At 43.4% G+C, this 6,000-nt stretch overlaps 1 protein-coding gene across 1 annotated transcript in view; it reads left to right on the top strand.

Moving 5' to 3' along the window:
• Positions 1-499: 499 nt before the first annotated feature.
• The window catches only part of LOC139760644 (uncharacterized), a 185,804-nt gene continuing 180,303 nt past the window's right edge, over positions 500-6,000 (top strand). The window contains exon 1 of the mRNA XM_071684072.1: positions 500-882. The gene's annotated coding sequence lies outside the window, so the exon portion shown is untranslated. The remainder of the gene's footprint in view (positions 883-6,000) is intronic.

Genomic DNA, 6,000 nt, shown 5'->3' with positions numbered 1-6,000 from the left:
GGGCGTATATATATATATATATATATATATATATATATATATATATATATATATATATATATATATATATATATGTGTGTGTGTGTGTGTGTGTGTGTGTGTGTGTGTGTGTGTGGATGGGTGGGCCATTCTTCGTCTGTTTCCTTGCGCTACCTTGCTGACGCGAGAAACAGCGATTAAGTATAATATATATATATATATATATATATATATATATATATATATATATATATATATATATATATATATATATATATATATCGAAGGGGGAAATGAAAAATATATACGTGTAGAGATATACGTGTACGCGGGTAACCCTTCACTTCCGATGTGACGACAACGCCCTCCCCCGCCAGCCCACCATACCACTACCGCTAGTGAAAGTGCACAACCGCAACCACAGACCGACAGACCGAGATCCACACACACACACACACACACACACACCAACGCATTCACCCGCCCAGTAGCAGCAGTGTCAGCGGCCATGGCGTCTCAGTTAGCAGTTCCCCCTGGTAGAAAACGGGCGGCAGGTTGAGCGCCGTCCGCCCTGAAAAGACCAATTGGTTGGGTGAGGGTCGGTGGGCCGCACGGCGACGCAGAACACAGCCAGCGAGCCATACACAGGTGTGATCACAGTGTCTCTTGCATGTGACTATCGTGACGAACAGTGACGTCTGATCAAGCGGTGATAAAACTGTGAACTGTGACATATCGCTTGTGAGGACCAAGGGCAAAAATATATATATACATACGCGAGGACCAAGGGAAAAATATATATATACATGCGCGAGGACCAAGGCAAAAATATATCTATATATATACGCAACATCGGAAGCGCGAAAACTGCTTAGAATTTTCTTTTTTCTCTTAAAAAAAACGGTGAGTACACCACTGAGTTTTACTTACAGGGTTGCAGGATTAATTAATTCCCTTATTAAATGATAGTTATGCTTGTTTAAGCTAAATGTATTAATCATCATTTTCATTCACCATATTTCCCGAGAAATTATCAGGAATATGTGACAATTCTGTTTCGTGTCAGTCTATCTGTATGATGATTTGGTGATTAAGTGCATTACTGAATTAATTTTTTAGGGACAGTTGGTTATTCGGGTTTTAGTCCCATCGAGAACCATGGTTCATCAAATTTTCAAGGTTGTTAACGTCAAGTTATAACCACGAACCGAAATAATCTTGTATCTGTACAATTCGCATCCCCCGCCCAACCCCGACACTTTACTAGCCTAGTGTACATTTTTTTTTTTTTTAGGAACAAACGTAACCTACCCTAACCTAACCTAACCTAGGTCGAGTTCTTAACCTAATCTTATGTAACTTATCCTAGCATAGGGGGATTTTTTTTTTTTTTGGACCTAGCCTTACGTAACCTAACCTAGTTGTTTTACCTAATCTTACGTACCCTAACCTAGCCTAGGAGTTTTTTTTTTTTTAACCTAATCTTCCGTAACCTAACCTAGGCGAAGCTCTTTTTAACTTAATCTTCCGTAACCTAGCCTAGTTTTTTTTCCTTCAGTAACCAACCCTATCCTAGGTCAATTTTCACCTAATCTTACGCAACCTAGTTTAGTTTTTTTTTCTCCCACCTAATCTTACGCAACCTAACCTAGCCTAACCTAACCTAGCCTAAAAGGAGGAGGATTGAGATGAATCTTCTCATGATTCCTTAACTTCGTTATCAGCATCGCTCGTGTTATCATTATTTTTCGTAGTGAACAACTGCTGGAACGCAATGGCGTAGGGTGGCGTCTCTCTCCTTCCTGTTGTGCTGAGCTATGAACGTTACCACAATGGAGAAGAACAACAGCCCGACCCACCCACCAATCAGCGGACTCTGGGTCATCATAACCACAGCCAATCCCCGCCGCTGGTGTTTTGTCGTAGTTCGCGAGCCTCAATTTTTGACGCAAGAGACAAAAATCGCCGATGGAAGATGACCCGAATGAACACGATTGTATTTCTTTCCAGAATTTTATCTTTGAAGTTTCCCAGGGGGGTTAGGTTCAGGGCGGGTAGCAAGCTTGTCACAGCGAACTAACTGTGAGTGTGTGGCCTTCATGCTTGCCTGCTGTGTTGGAGGGAGTGACCACCAGTAATGCAACACGATATCCGTTAAAGGGACTTGTATTATACTGACTCAATCCACCCCAGCGAAAAGAGAACGCAGTCATACTAGATAGATAGATAGACATAGATAGATAGATTAGATATAATGATAGATATTTTTATCATCACTTGTATAGCACAGTCAGCCTGACCCCCTACTAAATCTAATCATTATAAAAGAGTAAATATCTATAAATTGGATCATGGAAGAAAGAGTTGCCGATCAGTAAATAAAGGACCTCTTCAGCGATGGCGGAACAAGACATGCTAAACTGAGGTGTTTATTTATGACTGACGAAGACGTCTTTGGGGGTCATGGGTCATCCAATGGGGCAGCGGACAGTCATTCTTCTTCTGGCAGTCTTGTGGGTGGAAACGTAGTACAGGATGGTCCGACCCTCGCGTATGACAGTATGGTCTCTGATAAGATGGTCCGACCCTCGCGTATGAGAGCATGGTCTCTTGATAAAGACTGCCCCTCACAGGTCATGTCAGGGAAGAAGGCCATTACACCCAAGGGTCGTATCATTCTGGTTAAGTCGTTACATTGACTTATGGTGCACACACATTCCTCTTCCCTCTTATGTGGTTACGTCTTTCTAATGGCGCAAGTTAAGAGATTTTACAAGACTACCAAATTTCCTTCACACACCACAGTAACCCATCATCATCCATCGGAAGAAATGAAATATACGAGAAAGATTCTTCGTTAAGAAAACGATTAAATCCAGACTTCTTCAGCAGAAGTGCAATTGTTCGACTGGCGTTTCGTCTGTCCCAATTTCTTCAAACGCCATGAATGTCTACTTAGTGATACAGTCTACCCTCATCGATGCATGAAAAAAAAATGTGCTTAAAGCGCAAAATACAATGATGGGGGAAGGATTAACAGTCTTCGCGAAGATACTGATAACCTCAGATAAAAATGAGCGGAATCCGACGAAATCTGGTTTAGTATTTTAATGCCTCCATGACCAAAGTTTCTATTCATTTCTCTATCGAAAATGCCTCATAAGTTTCCCTTCGCCTTTGACGGTTCTGTAATGCCACCTCTTAATGAACATACTTGGTATTACTGTAACATTTACTGTATCTTGGGAACCCCACATTACGGGAACAGCAAAGTCTGCCTCTAAGAAACTGAGTGCCCTAATAAGATGTCGAACTACTTTTTTCTTGTAAACAGTTACTCCGTTTATAGGACTGATTCGTCCTTGTATAGAGTACTGTTCTCATAGCTGGGGTGGTTATAGCTCTGCATCCTTACTTGCTGGAGTTGAGACGAAAGCGGTCTGACTTATAAACTGTTCCAGGCTAATTTCAGAACTTGACTCGCTTGACCTACGCCGCAAAGTTGGTTCACTTTCCTTCTTCTACAGGTATTACGTTGATATTTGCTCCCGAGAGCTGGCTGCTTGTGTGCCCCCCCACCTAAATTTAGCCAGACCACAGTACTCGGCAAGCTGCTGCGTCACGGATTACTGAGTGGTCGTTGGCAATTGAAGGGTGGGCCATTTTGATAACTGTTTCTTTCCCTAAACCTCGTAGCTTTGGAACTCCCTACTGTCCCAATATCTTTCCCAATAACTATGACCTGGCACTTTTCAAAAGACAGGCCTTTCATGTCCTTAAAACATTGGAAATACTTTCCTTTGTCTTTTCTTTTTCCGTTTCATAATCCTCTATATATCTAAATTAAGGCCCGACCTTGACCGAGGTCTACAAAATAAAAAAAAAATCTGATAATTTCTTAAGCTTTTGTGGAGTACTTTCAAGACAGAGAAGAAGACCACCTCCCACAGCGACCGTGGCCAGCGAGGTGGTCCTGTGACGCGAACCTCCAGCAGGAGGAGGAGGAGGAGGAGGAGGAGGGGAGCAGTTTGAGGTCATTAGGCATAACTAGGCAGGTTGTTAGGAATCTCCAGAAACTGATAATTACCGCCAATTGCGTTCTAGGCTGTACTCGGGGGCTCCTTACGTTGTTGTTATCGGGAAACCGCTAATTACGTTAACCACCGAGTTGTAGAAGAATGAAACCAACCCTCTCTCTCTCTCTCTCTCTCTCTCTCTCTCTCTCTCTCTCTCTCTCTCTCTCTCTCTCTCTCTCTCTCTCATGGTTCACGTCACCAGCCGACAAATCTGGGCCTGGGGTAAGTGTAGATGGCTTGTCAACACTGTGGTTTCAACGTGAGGATCTGTTTATCCGGTGTGTGTGTGTGTGTGTGGACGAGGACACTACAGGTGTGTGTGTGTGGACGAGGACACTACAGGTGTGTGTGTGTGGACGAGGACACTACAGGTGTGTGTGTGTGGACGAGGACACTACAGGTGTGTGTGTGTGGACGAGGACACTACAGGTGTGTGTGTGCGAGGACACGACAGTGTGTGTGTGTGTGGACGAGGACACTACAGGTGTGTGTGTGTGTGGGTGTGACTCTTGTGTGTGTGTGTGTGGACGAGGACATACAGTGTGTGTGTGGGTTGTGTGTGTGTGTGGACGAGGACACTACAGGTGTGTGTGTGTGTGTGTGTGTGTGTGTGTGTGTGTGTGAGGACATCTGTGTGTGTGTGTGGACGAGGACACTACAGGTTGTGTGTGTGTGTGTGTGTGGTGTGTGTGTGTGTGTGGCGGGGTGTGTGTGTGTCGTCGACAGTGTGTGTGTGTGTGTGTGTGTGTGTGTGTGTGTGGACGAGGACACTACAGGTGTGTGTGTGTGTGTGTGTGTGTGTGTGTGTGTGTGTGTGTGCGTGGACAGGACACTACAGGGGTGGTGTGTGTTGTGTGGTGTTGTGTGTGTGTGTGTGTGTGTGTGTGTGTGTGTGTGTGTGTGTGTGTGTGGACGAGGACGTGATGCCTCGTCATCGGCTCGTCTTACAGTAAAGACACCACGACGAGCGGGGGGGAAACAGACGAGATGATGACGTCACTGTCGTAATGACATCACGTATCATTGGAGTGGTATGATAATTGTAGTTCCGGTGACCTTTGTACGACTGATGTAAGATCTGAGATAACGTCCAATAAACATAATGAAGGCCAATTCCACAACATGATCGGCAATTATATCTTTCTTTCTTTTTTTCTTTCAAACTATTCGCCATTTCCCGCGTTAGCGAGGTAGCGTTAAGAAAAGAGGACTGGGCCTTTGAGGGAATATCCTCACCTGGCCCCCTTCTCTGTTCCTTCTTCTGGAAAAAAAAGAAAAGAAAATGAGAGGGGAGGATTTCCAGCCACCCGCTCCCTCCCCTTTTAGTCGCCTTCTACGACACGCAGGGAATACGTGGGAAGTATTCTTAATCCCCTATCCCCAGGGATAATTATACTAAAGCATAATAATTCCAGTTTTGTCTCATATCTACCTATGTTGTTCAAATCTAAAACCAGTGGCTCGTGGGAGCTTGTACTGTATCACACAACCAGCTATAAATGGCCAATCAAAAAGAATTTAACATTCTTTGAAATTATATATATATATATATATATATATATATATATATATATATATATATATATATATATATATATATATATTCTCTTTCTGTGTCACTTGGGTGTATAAAGTTCTACTTGGTGACCATCATGTCCTTCGATAAAGACTATAGTTCAATCATTATCTCCGTTCACTGCAGCAGTGTGTGTGTGTGTGTGTGTGTGTGTGTGTGTGTGTGTGTGTGTGTGTGTGTGTGTGTGTGTGTGAGGGACATGTTGCTAACACCACTTCTTCGTCTATCTGTCTGTCTGTCTGTCTATGGAGAAATTCTCGTCGGCAGAATAACTTTTAAGAACAATACGTGACACAAACTTGATATATACATACTGGATACTGACCTGTGATGGTGACCAGCTAATTAGATCCTGCGGTACGTATGAAT

Source organism: Panulirus ornatus, chromosome 3 (assembly GCF_036320965.1).
Source record: "Panulirus ornatus isolate Po-2019 chromosome 3, ASM3632096v1, whole genome shotgun sequence".
In the NCBI taxonomy this organism is placed as follows: domain Eukaryota; kingdom Metazoa; phylum Arthropoda; class Malacostraca; order Decapoda; family Palinuridae; genus Panulirus; species Panulirus ornatus.
The sequence above is the reverse complement of the archived record's forward strand: the minus strand, read 5'-3'. Positions and strand labels throughout refer to the sequence as shown.